A 15,565-nucleotide genomic window follows, 5' to 3' on the forward strand; every position below is an offset into this window, starting at 1 on the left:
TTGGGAAGCTGCCGCTCTCCGAGTCTCCCGGAGGCGAAGAAGCGGCTTCTTCGCACACAGAGCATTGGGCCGGTCGCGGTGAGCACCTAAGAGCGGCTTCTGCCGAAAGAAGCCGTGGACCGGCATTTAGCTTCCAAGAGCTCCGTATCGGCGTCTTCTGCGTGTCTTGTCGCTCAACACTCAGCACAAAGCTTTTCCACCATATCTTGCAAAGAGAAACTCTGCCAGTAAATAAAACATCCAAAATCTTGTTCTAAAGCTTGCACGGAGGTCTTCAAAGAGTTTTGCAAGAAGGAACATATAGTTGTCCATAACTTGTTCTTTTCGAATATAATAACAATGGAAAAAGCAGGAGAGTGGTAAAGTACTGTTTTCTCTAAGTCAGAATGCTGCCCACACTGTGCCTGCGTGGTGCGGCCTGCATCTTCGCCTTTGGGAAGCTGCCGCTCGCTGAGTCTTCCGGAGGCGAAGAAGCGGCTTCTTCGCACACAGAGCATTGGGCCGGTCGCGGTGAGCACCTAAAAGCGGCTTCTGCCGAAAGAAGCTGTAGACCGGCACTTAGCTTCGGAGAGCTGCGTATCTGCGTCTTCTGCGTGTCTTGTCGCTCAACACTCAGCAAAAGGCTTTTCCAACATATCTTGCAAAGACAAACACTGCCAGTAAATAAAACATCCAAACTCTTGTTCTAAAGCTTGCACGGAGGTCTTCAAAAAGTTTTACAAGAAGGAACATATAGTTGTCCAAAACTCGTTCTTTTCGAATATAATAACTATGGAAAAGGCAGGAGAGTGGTAAAGTACTGTTTTCTCTAAGTCTGAATGCTGCACACAGTGTGCCTGCGTGGTGCGGCCTGCACCTTCGCCTTTGGGAAGCTGCCGCTCGCCGAGTCTTCCGGAGGCGAAGAAGCAGCTTCTTCCCACACAGAGCATTGGGCCGTTGGCGGTGTTCTCCGGAGAGCGGCTTCTGCCGAAAGAAGCTGTAGACCGGCACTTAGCTTCCGAGAGCTGCGTATCTGCGTCTTCTGCGTGTCTTGTCGCTCAACACTCAGCAAAAGGCTTTTCAAACATACCTTGCAAAGAGAAACACTGCCAGTAAATAAAACATCCAAACTCTTGTTCTAAAGCTTGCACGGAGGTCTTCAAAGAGTTTTACAAGAAGGAACATATAGTTGTCCAAAACTCGTTCTTTTCGAATATAATAACTATGGAAAAGCAGGAGAGTGGTAAAGTACTGTTTTCTCTAAGTCTGAATGCTGCCAACACTGTGCCTGCGTGGTGCGGCTTGCATCTTCGCCTTTGGGAAGCTGCCGCCCGCCGAGTCTCCCGGAGGCGAAGAAGCGGCTTCTTCGCACACAGAGCATTGGGGCGGTCGCGGTGAGCACCTAAGAGCGGCTTCTGCCGAAAGAAGCCGTGGACCTGTATTAGCTTCCGAGAGCTCCGTATCTGCGTCTTCTGCGTGTCTTGCCGCTCAACACTCAGCAAAAGGCTTTTCCACCATATCTTGCAAAGACAAACACTGCCAGTAAATAAAACATCCAAAATCTTGTTCTAAAGCTTGCACGGAGGTCTGCAAAGGGTTTTGCAAGAATGAAAGGTTGTTGACCAAAACTCGTTCTTTCCAATATAATAATAGAAAAGGCAGGAGAGTGGTAAAGTACTGTTTTCTCTAAGTCTGAATGCTGCCCACACTGTGCCTGCGTGGTGCGGCTTGCATCTTCGCCTTTGGGAAGCTGCCGCCCGCCGAGTCTCCCAGAGGCGAAGAAGCGGCTTCTTCGCACACAGAGCATTGGGCCGATGGCGGTGTTCTCCGGAGAGCGGCTTCTCTCGAAAGAAGCCGTGGACCGGCATTTAGCTTCCGAGAGCTCCGTATCTGCGTCTTCTGCGTGTCTTGTCGCCCAACACTCAGCACAAAGCTTTTCCACCATATCTTGCAAAGAGAAACTCTGCAAGTAAATAAAACATCCAAAATCTTGTTCTAAAGCTTGCACGGAGGTCTGCAAAGAGTTTTGCAAGAAGGAACATATAGTTGTCCAAAACTCGTTCTTTTCGAATATAATAACAATGGAAAAGGCAGGAGAGTGGTAAGGTACTGTTTTCTCTAAGTCTGAATGCTGCCCACACTGTGCCTGCGTGGTGCGGCTTGCATCTTCGCCTTTGGGAAGCTGCCGCTCGCCGAGTCTCCCGGAGGCGAAGAAGCGGCTTCTTCGCACACAGAGCATTGGGCCGTTGGCGGTGTTCTCCGGAGAGCGGCTTCTGTCGAATGAAGCCGTGGACCGGCATTTAGCTTCGGAGAGCTGCGTATCTGCGTCTTCTGCGTGTCTTGTCGCTCAACACTCAGCAAAAAGCTTTTCCACCATATCTTGCAAAGAGAAACTCGGCCAGTAAAGAAAACATCCAAAATCTTGTTCTAAAGCTTGCACGGAGGTCTGCAAAGAGTTTTGCAAGCAGGAACATATAGTTGTCCAAAAAAAGTTCTTTTCGAATATAATAACAATGGAAAAGGCAGGAGAGTGGTAAAGTACTGTTTTCTCTAAGTCTGAATGCTGCCAACACTGTGCCTGCGTGGTGCGGCTTGCATCTTCGCCTTTGGGAAGCTGCCGCTCTCCGAGTCTCCCGGAGGCGAAGAAGCGGCTTCTTCGCACACAGAGCATTGGGCCGGTCGCGGTGAGCACCTAAGAGCGGCTTCTGCCGAAAGAAGCCGTGGACCGGCATTTAGCTTCCGAGAGCTCCGTATCGGCGTCTTCTGCGTGTCTTGTCGCTCAACACTCAGCACAAAGCTTTTCCACCATATCTTGCAAAGAGAAACTCTGCCAGTAAATAAAACATCCAAAATCTTGTTCTAAAGCTTGCACGGAGGTCTTCAAAGAGTTTTGCAAGAAGGAACATATAGTTGTCCATAACTTGTTCTTTTCGAATATAATAACAATGGAAAAAGCAGGAGAGTGGTAAAGTACTGTTTTCTCTAAGTCAGAATGCTGCCCACACTGTGCCTGCGTGGTGCGGCCTGCATCTTCGCCTTTGGGAAGCTGCCGCTCGCTGAGTCTTCCGGAGGCGAAGAAGCGGCTTCTTCGCACACAGAGCATTGGGCCGGTCGCGGTGAGCACCTAAAAGCGGCTTCTGCCGAAAGAAGCTGTAGACCGGCACTTAGCTTCGGAGAGCTGCGTATCTGCGTCTTCTGCGTGTCTTGTCGCTCAACACTCAGCAAAAGGCTTTTCCAACATATCTTGCAAAGACAAACACTGCCAGTAAATAAAACATCCAAACTCTTGTTCTAAAGCTTGCACGGAGGTCTTCAAAAAGTTTTACAAGAAGGAACATATAGTTGTCCAAAACTCGTTCTTTTCGAATATAATAACTATGGAAAAGGCAGGAGAGTGGTAAAGTACTGTTTTCTCTAAGTCTGAATGCTGCACACAGTGTGCCTGCGTGGTGCGGCCTGCACCTTCGCCTTTGGGAAGCTGCCGCTCGCCGAGTCTTCCGGAGGCGAAGAAGCGGCTTCTTCCCACACAGAGCATTGGGTCGGTCGCGGTGAGCACCTAAGAGCGGCTTCTGCCGAAAGAAGCTGTAGACCGGCACTTAGCTTCCGAGAGCTGCGTATCTGCGTCTTCTGCGTGTCTTGTCGCTCAACACTCAGCAAAAGGCTTTTCAAACATACCTTGCAAAGAGAAACTCTGCCAGTAAATAAAACATCCAAAATCTTGTTCTAAAGCTTGCACGGAGGTCTGCAAAGAGTTTTGCAAGAAGGAACATATAGTTGTCCAAAACTCGTTCTTTTCGAATATAATAACAATGGAAAAGGCAGGAGAGTGGTAAGGTACTGTTTTCTCTAAGTCTGAATGCTGCCCACACTGTGCCTGCGGGGTGCGGCTTGCATCTTCGCCTTTGGGAAGCTGCCGCTCGCCGAGTCTCCCGGAGGCGAAGAAGCGGCTTCTTCGCACACAGAGCATTGGGCCGTTGGCGGTGTTCTCCGGAGAGCGGCTTCTGTCGAATGAAGCCGTGGACCGGCATTTAGCTTCGGAGAGCTGCGTATCTGCGTCTTCTGCGTGTCTTGTCGCTCAACACTCAGCAAAAAGCTTTTCCACCATATCTTGCAAAGAGAAACTCGGCCAGTAAAGAAAACATCCAAAATCTTGTTCTAAAGCTTGCACGGAGGTCTGCAAAGAGTTTTGCAAGAAGGAACATATAGTTGTCCAAAACTCGTTCTTTTCGAATACAATAACAATGGAAAAGGCAGGAGAGTGGTAAAGTACTGTTTTCTCTAAGTCTGAATGCTGCCCACACTGTGCCTGCGTGGTGCGGCTTGCATCTTCGCCTTAGGGAAGGTGCCGCCCGCCGAGTCTCCCAGAGGCGAAGAAGCGGCTTCTTCGCACACAGAGCATTGGGCCGTTGGCGGTGTTCTCCGGAGAGCGGCTTCTGTCGAAAGAAGCCGTGGACCGGCATTTAGCTTCCGAGAGCTCCGTATCTGCGTCTTCTGCGTGTCTTGTCGCTCAACACACAGCACAAAGCTTTTCCACCATATCTTGCAAAGAGAGACTCTGCCAGTAAATAAAACATCCAAAATCTTGTTCTAAAGCTTGCACGGAGGTCTGCAAAGAGTTTTGCAAGAAGGAACATATAGTTGTCCAAAACTTGTTCTTTTCGAATAAAATAACAATGGAAAAAGCAGGAGAGTGGTAAAGCACTGTTTTCTCTAAGTCAGAATGCTGCCAACACTGTGCCTGCGTGGTGCGGCTTGCATCTTCGCCTTTGGGAAGCTGCCGCTCGCCGAGTCTCCCGGAGGCGAAGAAGCGGCCTCTTCGCACACAGAGCATTGGGCCGTTCGCGGTGAGCACCTAAGAGCGGCTTCTGCCGAAAGAAGCCGTAGACCTGTATTAGCTTCCGAGAGCTCCGTATCTGCATCTTCTGCGTGTCTTGTCGCTCAACACAGCAAAAAGCTTTTCCACCATATCTTGCAAAGAGAAACTCTGCCAGTAAATAAAACATCCAAAATCTTGTTCTAAAGCTTGCACGGAGGTGTGCAAAGAGTTTTGCAAGCAGGAACATATAGTTGTCCAAAAAAAGTTCTTTTCGAATAAAATAACAATGGAAAAGGCAGGAGAGTGGTAAAGTACTGTTTTCTCTAAGTCTGAATGCTGCCCACACTGTGCCTGCGTGGTGCGGCTTGCATCTTCGCCTTTGGGAAGCTGCCGCTTGCCGAGTCTCCCGGAGGCGAAGAAGCGGCTTCTTCGCACACAGAGCATTGGGCCGGTCGCAATGAGCACCTAAGAGCGGCTTCTGCCGAAAGAATCCGTGGACCGGCACTTAGCTCCGAGAGCTCCGTATCTGCGTCTTCTGCGTGTCTTGCCGCTCAACACTCAGCAAAAGGCTTTTCCACCATATCTTGCAAAGACAAACACTGCCAGTAAATAAAACATCCAAAATCATGTTCTAAAGCTTGCATGGAGGTCTGCAAAGAGTTTTGCAAGAAGGAACATATAGTTGTCCAAAACTCGTTCTTTTCGAATATAATAACAATGGAAAAGGCAGGAGAGTGGTAAAGCACTGTTTTCTCTAAGTCTGAATGCTGCCCACACTGTGCCTGCGTGGTGCGGCTTGCATCTTCGCCTTTGGGAAGCTGCCGCCCGCCGAGTCTCCCAGAGGCGAAGAAGCGGCTTCTTCGCACACAGAGCATTGGGCCGTTGGCGGTGTTCTCGGGAGAGCGGCTTCTGTCGAAAGAAGCCGTGGACCGGCATTTAGCTTCCGAGAGCTCCGTATCGGCGTCTTCTGCGTGTCTTGTCGCTCAACATTCAGCACAAAGCTTTTCCACCATATCTTGCAAAGAGAAACTCTGCCAGTAAATAAAACATCCAAAATCTTGTTCTAAAGCTTGCACGGAGGACTGCAAAGAGTTTTGCAAGAAGGAATATATAGTTGTCCATAACTTGTTCTTTTCGAATATAATAACAATGGAAAAAGCAGGAGAGTGGTAAAGTACTGTTTTCTCTAAGTCAGAATGCTGCCCACACTGTGCCTGCGTGGTGCGGCCTGCATCTTCGCCTTTGGGAAGCTGCCGCTCGCTGAGTCTTCCGGAGGCGAAGAAGCGGCTTCTTCGCACACAGAGCATTGGGCCGGTCGCGGTGAGCACCTAAGAGCGGCTTCTGCCGAAAGAAGCTGTAGACCGGCACTTAGCTTCGGAGAGCTGCGTATCTGCGTCTTCTGCGTGTCCTGTCGCTCAACACTCAGCAAAAGGCTTTTCCAACATATCTTGCAAAGACAAACACTGCCAGTAAATAAAACATCCAAACTCTTGTTCTAAAGCTTGCACGGAGGTCTTCAAAAAGTTTTACAAGAAGGAACATATAGTTGTCCAAAACTCGTTCTTTTCGAATATAATAACTATGGAAAAGGCAGGAGAGTGGTAAAGTACTGTTTTCTCTAAGTCTGAATGCTGCCAACACTGTGCCTGCGTGGTGCGGCTTGCATCTTCGCCTTTGGAAAGCTGCCGCTCGCCGAGTCTCCCGGAGGCGAAGAAGCGGCTTCTTCGCACACAGAGCATTGGGCCGGTCGCGGTGAGCACCTAAGAGCGGCTTCTGCCGAAAGAAGCCGTGGACCTGTATTAGCTTCCGAGAGCTCCGTATCTGCGTCTTCTGCGTGTCTTGCTGCTCAACACTCAGCAAAAGGCTTTTCCACCATATCTTGCAAAGACAAACACTGCCAGTAAATAAAACATCCAAAATCATGTTCTAAAGCTTGCACGGAGGTCTGCAAAGAGTTTTGCAAGAAGGAACATATAGTTGTCCAAAACTCGTTCTTTTCGAATATAATAACAATGGAAAAGGCAGGAGAGTGGTAAAGTACTGTTTTCTCTAAGTCTGAATGCTGCCCACACTGTGCCAGCGTGGTGCGGCTTGCATCTTCGCCTTTGGGAAGCTGCCGCCCGCCGAGTCTCCCAGAGGCGAAGAAGCGGCTTCTTCGCACACAGAGCATTGGGCCGTTGGCGGTGTTCTCCGGAGAGCGGCTTCTGTCGAAAGAAGCCGTGGACCGGCATTTAGCTTCCGAGAACTTCGTATCTGCGTCTTCTGCGTGTCTTGTCGCTCAACACTCAGCACAAATCTTTTCCAACATATCTTGCAAAGACAAACTCTGCCAGTAAATAAAACATCCAAAATCTTGTTCTAAAGCTTGCACGGAGGTCTGCAAAGAGTTTTGCAAGAAGGAACATATAGTTGTCCAAAACTCGTTCTTTTCGAATATAATAACTATGGAAAAGGCAGGAGAGTGGTAAGGTACTGTTTTCTCTAAGTCTGAATGCTGCCCACACTGTGCCTGCGTGGTGCGGCTTGCATCTTCGCCTTTGGGAAGCTGCCGCTCGCCGAGTCTCCCGGAGGCGAAGAAGTGGCTTCTTCGCACACAGAGCATTGGGCCGGGCGCGGTGAGCACCTAAGAGCGGCTTCTGCCGAAAGAAGCCGTAGACTGGCACTTAGCTTCCGAGAGCTCCGTATCTGCGTCTTCTGCGTGTCTTGTCGCTCAACACTCTGCAAAAAGCTTTTCCACCATATCTTGCAAAGAGAAACTCTGCCAGTAAATAAAACATCCAAAATCTTGTTCTAAAGCTTGCACGGAGGTCTGCAAAGAGTTTTGCAAGAAGGAACATATAGTTGTCCAAAACTCGTTCTTTTCGAGTATAATAACTATGGAAAAGGCAGGAGAGTGGTAAAGTACTGTTTTCTCTAAGTCTGAATGCTGCCAACACTGTGCCTGTGTGGTGAAGCTTGCATCTTCGCCTTTGGGAAGCTGCCGCTCGCCGAGTCTCCCGGAGGCGAAGAAGCGGCTTCTTCGCACACAGAGCATTGGGCCGTTGGCGGTGTTCTCCGGAGAGCGGCTTCTGCCGAAAGAATCCGTGGACCGGCACTTAGCTCCGAGAGCTCCGTATCGGCGTCTTCTGCGTGTCTTGTCGCTCAACACTCAGCACAAAGCTTTTCCACCATATCTTGCAAAGAGAAACTCTGCCAGTAAATAAAACATCCAAAATCTTGTTCTAAAGCTTGCACGGAGGTCTGCAAAGAGTTTTGCAAGAAGGAACATATAGTTGTCCAAAACTTGTTCTTTTCCAATATAATAACAATGGACAAAGCAGGAGAGTGGTAAAGTACTGTTTTCTCTAAGTCTGAATGCTGCACACAGTGTGCCTGCGTGGTGCGGCCTGCACCTTCGCCTTTGGGAAGCTGCCGCTCACCGAGTCTTCCGGAGGCGAAGAAGCGGCTTCTTCCCACACAGAGCATTGGGTCGGTCGCGGTGAGCACCTAAGAGCGGCTTCTGCCGAAAGAAGCTGTAGACCGGCACTTAGCTTCGGAGAGCTGCGTATCTGCGTCTTCTGCGTGTCTTGTCGCTCAACACTCAGCAAAAGGCTTTTCAAACATACCTTGCAAAGAGAAACACTGCCAGTAAATAAAACATCCAAACTCTTGTTCTAAAGCTTGCACGGAGGTCTTCAAAGAGTTTTACAAGAAGGAACATATAGTTGTCCAAAACTCGTTCTTTTCGAATATAATAACTATGGAAAAGGCAGGAGAGTGGTAAAGTACTGTTTTCTCTACGTCTGAATGCTGCCAACACTGTGCCTGCGTGGTGCGGCTTGCATCTTCGCCTTTGGGAAGCTGCCGCCCGCCGAGTTTCCCGGAGGCGAAGAAGCGGCTTCTTCGCACACAGAGCATTGGGGCGGTCGCGGTGAGCACCTAAGAGCGGCTTCTGCCGAAAGAAGCCGTGGACCTGTATTAGCTTCCGAGAGCTCCGTATCTGCGTCTTCTGCGTGTCTTGCCGCTCAACACTCAGCAAAAGGCTTTTCCACCATATCTTGCAAAGACAAACACTGCCAGTAAATAAAACATCCAAAATCTTGTTCTAAAGCTTGCACGGAGGTCTGCAAAGGGTTTTGCAAGAATGAAAGGTTGTTGGCCAAAACTCGTTCTTTCCAATATAATAATAGAAAAGGCAGGAGAGTGGTAAAGTACTGTTTTCTCTAAGTCTGAATGCTGCCCACACTGTGCCTGCGTGGTGCGGCTTGCATCTTCGCCTTTGGGAAGCTGCCGCCCGCCGAGTCTCCCAGAGGCGAAGAAGCGGCTTCTTCGCACACAGAGCATTGGGCCGATGGCGGTGTTCTCCGGAGAGCGGCTTCTCTCGAAAGAAGCCGTGGACCGGCATTTAGCTTCCGAGAGCTCCGTATCTGCGTCTTCTGCGTGTCTTGTCGCTCAACACTCAGCACAAATCTTTTCCACCATATCTTGCAAAGAGAAACTCTGCCAGTAAATAAAACATCCAAAATCTTGTTCTAAAGCTTGCACGGAGGTCTGCAAAGAGTTTTGCAAGAAGGAACATATAGTTGTCCAAAACTCGTTCTTTTCGAATATAATAACAATGGAAAAGGCAGGAGAGTGGTAAGGTACTGTTTTCTCTAAGTCTGAATGCTGCCCACACTGTGCCTGCGGGGTGCGGCTTGCATCTTCGCCTTTGGGAAGCTGCCGCTCGCCGAGTCTCCCGGAGGCGAAGAAGCGGCTTCTTCGCACACAGAGCATTGGGCCGTTGGCGGTGTTCTCCGGAGAGCGGCTTCTGTCGAATGAAGCCGTGGACCGGCATTTAGCTTCGGAGAGCTGCGTATCTGCGTCTTCTGCGTGTCTTGTCGCTCAACACTCAGCAAAAAGCTTTTCCACCATATCTTGCAAAGAGAAACTCGGCCAGTAAAGAAAACATCCAAAATCTTGTTCTAAAGCTTGCACGGAGGTCTGCAAAGAGTTTTGCAAGAAGGAACATATAGTTGTCCAAAACTCCTTCTTTTCGAATATAATAACAATGGAAAAGGCAGGAGAGTGGTAAAGTACTGTTTTCTCGAAGTCTGAATGCTGCCAACACTGTGCCTGCGTGATGCGGCTTGCATCTTCGCCTTTGGGAAGCTGCCGCCCGCCGAGTCTCCCAGAGGCGAAGAAGCGGCTTCTTCGCACACAGAGCATTGGGCCGTTGGCGGTGTTCTCCGGAGAGCGGCTTTTGTCGAAAGAAGCCGTGGACCGGCATTTAGCTTCCGAGAGCTCCGTATCTGCGTCTTCTGCGTGTCTTGTCGCTCAACACTCAGCACAAAGCTTTTCCACCATATCTTGCAAAGAGAAACTCTGCCAGTAAATAAAACATCCAAAATCTTGTTCTAAAGCTTGCACGGAGGTCTGCAAAGAGTTTTGCAAGAAGGAACATATAGTTGTCCAAAACTCGTTCTTTTCGAATATAATAACAATGGAAAAGGCAGGAGAGTGGTAAAGTACTGTTTTCTCTAAGTCTGAATGCTGCCAACACTGTGTCTGCGTGGTGCGGCTTGCATCTTCGCCTTTGGGAAGCTGCCGCTCTCCGAGTCTCCCGGAGGCGAAGAAGCGGCTTCTTCGCACACAGAGCATTGGGCCGTTGGCGGTGAGCACCTAAGAGCGGCTTCTGCCGAAAGAAGCCGTGGACCGGCATTTAGCTCCGAGAGCTCCGTATATGCGTCTTCTGCGTGTCTTGTCGCTCAACACTCAGCAAAAGGCTTTTCCACCATATCTTCCAAAGACAAACACTGCCAGGAAAGAAAACATCCAAAATCTTGTTCTAAAGCTTGCACGGAGGTCTGCAAAGAGTTTTGCAAGAAGGAACACAGAGTTGTCAAAAACTCGTTCTTTTCGAATATAATAACTATGGAAAAGGCAGGAGAGTGGTAAAGTACTGTTTTCTCTAAGTCTGAATGCTGCCCACACTGTGCCTGCGTGGTGCGGCTTGCATCTTCGCCTTTGGGAAGCTGCCGCTCGCCGAGTCTCCCGGAGGCGAAGAAGTGGCTTCTTCGCACACAGAGCATTGGGCCGGGCGCGGTGAGCACCTAAGAGCGGCTTCTGCCGAAAGAAGCCGTAGACTGGCACTTAGCTTCCGAGAGCTCCGTATCTGCGTCTTCTGCGTGTCTTGTCGCTCAACACTCTGCAAAAAGCTTTTCCACCATATCTTGCAAAGAGAAACTCTGCCAGTAAATAAAACATCCAAACTCTTGTTCTAAAGCTTGCACGGAGGTCTGCAAAGAGTTTTGCAAGAAGGAACATATAGTTGTCCAAAACTCGTTCTTTTCGAGTATAATAACTATGGAAAAGGCAGGAGAGTGGTACTGTTTTCTCTAAGTCTGAATGCTGCCAACACTGTGCCTGTGTGGTGCAGCTTGCATCTTCGCCTTTGGGAAGCTGCCGCTCGCCGAGTCTCCCGGAGGCGAAGAAGCGGCTTCTTCGCACACAGAGCATTGGGCCGTTTGCGGTGTTCTCCGGAGAGCGGCTTCTGCCGAAAGAATCCGTGGACCGGCACTTAGCTCCGAGAGCTCCGTATCGGCGTCTTCTGCGTGTCTTGTCGCTCAACACTCAGCACAAAGCTTTTCCACCATATCTTGCAAAGAGAAACTCTGCCAGTAAATAAAACATCCAAAATCTTGTTCTAAAGCTTGCACGGAGGTCTGCAGAGAGTTTTGCAAGAAGGAACATATAGTTGTCCAAAACTCGTTCTTTTCGAATATAATAACAATGGAAAAAGCAGGAGAGTGGTAAAGTACTGTTTTCTCTAAGTCTGAATGCTGCACACAGTGTGCCTGCGTGGTGCGGCCTGCACCTTCGCCTTTGGGAAGCTGCCGCTCGCCGAGTCTTCCGGAGGCGAAGAAGCGGCTTCTTCCCACACAGAGCATTGGGTCGGTCGCGGTGAGCACCTAAGAGCGGCTTCTGCCGAAAGAAGCTGTAGACCGGCACTTAGCTTCGGAGAGCTGCGTATCTGCGTCTTCTGCGTGTCTTGTCGCTCAACACTCAGCAAAAGGCTTTTCAAACATACCTTGCAAAGAGAAACACTGCCAGTAAATAAAACATCCAAACTCTTGTTCTAAAGCTTGCACGGAGGTCTTCAAAGAGTTTTACAAGAAGGAACATATAGTTGTCCAAAACTCGTTCTTTTCGAATATAATAACTATGGAAAAGGCAGGAGAGTGGTAAAGTACTGTTTTCTCTAAGTCTGAATGCTGCCAACACTGTGCCTGCGTGGTGCGGCTTGCATCTTCGCCTTTGGAAAGCTGATGCCCGCCGAGTCTCCCGGAGGCGAAGAAGCGGCTTCTTCGCACACAGAGCATTGGGGCGGTCGCGGTGAGCACCTAAGAGCGGCTTCTGCCGAAAGAAGCCGTGGACCTGTATTAGCTTCCGAGAGCTCCGTATCTGCGTCTTCTGCGTGTCTTGCCGCTCAACACTCAGCAAAAGGCTTTTCCACCATATCTTGCAAAGACAAACACTGCCAGTAAATAAAACATCCAAAATCTTGTTCTAAAGCTTGCACGGAGGTCTGCAAAGGGTTTTGCAAGAACGAAAGGTTGTTGGCCAAAACTCGTTCTTTCCAATATAATAATAGAAAAGGCAGGAGAGTGGTAAAGTACTGTTTTCTCTAAGTCTGAATGCTGCCCACACTGTGCCTGCGTGGTGCGGCTTGCATCTTCGCCTTTGGGAAGCTGCCGCCCGCCGAGTCTCCCAGAGGCGAAGAAGCGGCTTCTTCGCACACAGAGCATTGGGCCGATGGCGGTGTTCTCCGGAGAGCGGCTTCTCTCGAAAGAAGCCGTGGACCGGCATTTAGCTTCCGAGAGCTCCGTATCTGCGTCTTCTGCGTGTCTTGTCGCTCAACACTCAGCACAAAGCTTTTCCACCATATCTTGCAAAGAGAAACTCTGCCAGTAAATAAAACATCCAAAATCTTGTTCTAAAGCTTGCACGGAAGTCTGCAAAGAGTTTTGCAAGAAGGAACATATAGTTGTCCAAAACTCGTTCTTTTCGAATATAATAACAATGGAAAAGGCAGGAGAGTGGTAAGGTACTGTTTTCTCTAAGTCTGAATGCTGCCCACACTGTGCCTGCGGGGTGCGGCTTGCATCTTCGCCTTTGGGAAGCTGCCGCTCGCCGAGTCTCCCGGAGGCGAAGAAGCGGCTTCTTCGCACACAGAGCATTGGGCCGTTGGCGGTGTTCTCCGGAGAGCGGCTTCTGTCGAATGAAGCCGTGGACCGGCATTTAGCTTCGGAGAGCTGCGTATCTGCGTCTTCTGCGTGTCTTGTCGCTCAACACTCAGCAAAAAGCTTTTCCACCATATCTTGCAAAGAGAAACTCGGCCAGTAAAGAAAACATCCAAAATCTTGTTCTAAAGCTTGCACGGAGGTCTGCAAAGAGTTTTGCAAGAAGGAACATATAGTTGTCCAAAACTCCTTCTTTTCGAATATAATAACAATGGAAAAGGCAGGAGAGTGGTAAAGTACTGTTTTCTCGAAGTCTGAATGCTGCCAACACTGTGCCTGCGTGATGCGGCTTGCATCTTCGCCTTTGGGAAGCTGCCGCCCGCCGAGTCTCCCAGAGGCGAAGAAGCGGCTTCTTCGCACACAGAGCATTGGGCCGTTGACGGTGTTCTCCGGAGAGCGGCTTTTGTCGAAAGAAGCCGTGGACCGGCATTTAGCTTCCGAGAGCTCCGTATCTGTGTCTTCTGCGTGTCTTGTCGCTCAACACTCAGCACAAAGCTTTTCCACCATATCTTGCAAAGAGAAACTCTGCCAGTAAATAAAACATCCAAAATCTTGTTCTAAAGCTTGCACGGAGGTCTGCAGAGAGTTTTGCAAGAAGGAACATATAGTTGTCCAAAACTCGTTCTTTTCGAATATAATAACAATGGAAAAAGCAGGAGAGTGGTAAAGTACTGTTTTCTCTAAGTCTGAATGCTGCACACAGTGTGCCTGCGTGGTGCGGCCTGCACCTTCGCCTTTGGGAAGCTGCCGCTCGCCGAGTCTTCCGGAGGCGAAGAAGCGGCTTCTTCCCACACAGAGCATTGGGCCGGTCGCGGTGAGCACCTAAGAGCGGCTTCTGCCGAAAGAAGCTGTAGACGGGCACTTAGCTTCGGAGAGCTGCGTATCTGCGTCTTCTGCGTGTCTTGTCGCTCAACACTCAGCAAAAGGCTTTTCAAACATACCTTGCAAAGAGAAACACTGCCAGTAAATAAAACATCCAAACTCTTGTTCTAAAGCTTGCACGGAGGTCTTCAAAGAGTTTTACAAGAAGGAACATATAGTTGTCCAAAACTCGTTCTTTTCGAATATAATAACTATGGAAAAGGCAGGAGAGTGGTAAAGTACTGTTTTCTCTAAGTCTGAATGCTGCCAACACTGTGCCTGCGTGGTGCGGCTTGCATCTTCGCCTTTGGAAAGCTGACGCCCGCCGAGTCTCCCGGAGGCGAAGAAGCGGCTTCTTCGCACACAGAGCATTGGGGCGGTCGCGGTGAGCACCTAAGAGCGGCTTCTGCCGAAAGAAGCCGTGGACCTGTATTAGCTTCCGAGAGCTCCGTATCTGCGTCTTCTGCGTGTCTTGCCGCTCAACACTCAGCAAAAGGCTTTTCCACCATATCTTGCAAAGACAAACACTGCCAGTAAATAAAACATCCAAAATCTTGTTCTAAAGCTTGCACGGAGGTCTGCAAAGGGTTTTGCAAGAACGAAAGGTTGTTGGCCAAAACTCGTTCTTTCCAATATAATAATAGAAAAGGCAGGAGAGTGGTAAAGTACTGTTTTCTCTAAGTCTGAATGCTGCCCACACTGTGCCTGCGTGGTGCGGCTTGCATCTTCGCCTTTGGGAAGCTGCCGCCCGCCGAGTCTCCCAGAGGCGAAGAAGCGGCTTCTTCGCACACAGAGCATTGGGCCGATGGCGGTGTTCTCCGGAGAGCGGCTTCTCTCGAAAGAAGCCGTGGACCGGCATTTAGCTTCCGAGAGCTCCGTATCTGCGTCTTCTGCGTGTCTTGTCGCTCAACACTCAGCACAAAGCTTTTCCACCATATCTTGCAAAGAGAAACTCTGCCAGTAAATAAAACATCCAAAATCTTGTTCTAAAGCTTGCACGGAAGTCTGCAAAGAGTTTTGCAAGAAGGAACATATAGTTGTCCAAAACTCGTTCTTTTCGAATATAATAACAATGGAAAAGGCAGGAGAGTGGTAAGGTACTGTTTTCTCTAAGTCTGAATGCTGCCCACACTGTGCCTGCGGGGTGCGGCTTGCATCTTCGCCTTTGGGAAGCTGCCGCTCGCCGAGTCTCCCGGAGGCGAAGAAGCGGCTTCTTCGCACACAGAGCATTGGGCCGTTGGCGGTGTTCTCCGGAGAGCGGCTTCTGTCGAATGAAGCCGTGGACCGGCATTTAGCTTCGGAGAGCTGCGTATCTGCGTCTTCTGCGTGTCTTGTCGCTCAACACTCAGCAAAAAGCTTTTCCACCATATCTTGCAAAGAGAAATTCGGCCAGTAAAGAAAACATCCAAAATCTTGTTCTAAAGCTTGCACGGAGGTCTGCAAAGAGTTTTGCAAGAAGGAACATATAGTTGTCCAAAACTCCTTCTTTTCGAATATAATAACAATGGAAAAGGCAGGAGAGTGGTAAAGTACTGTTTTCTCGAAGTCTGAATGCTGCCAACACTGTGCCTGCGTGATGCGGCTTGCATCTTCGCCTTTGGGAAGCTGCCGCCCGCCGAGTCTCCCAGAGGCGAAGAAGCGGCTTCTT

This window comes from Molothrus aeneus, unplaced genomic scaffold (assembly GCF_037042795.1).
Source record: "Molothrus aeneus isolate 106 unplaced genomic scaffold, BPBGC_Maene_1.0 scaffold_47, whole genome shotgun sequence".
Lineage (NCBI taxonomy): Eukaryota > Metazoa > Chordata > Aves > Passeriformes > Icteridae > Molothrus > Molothrus aeneus.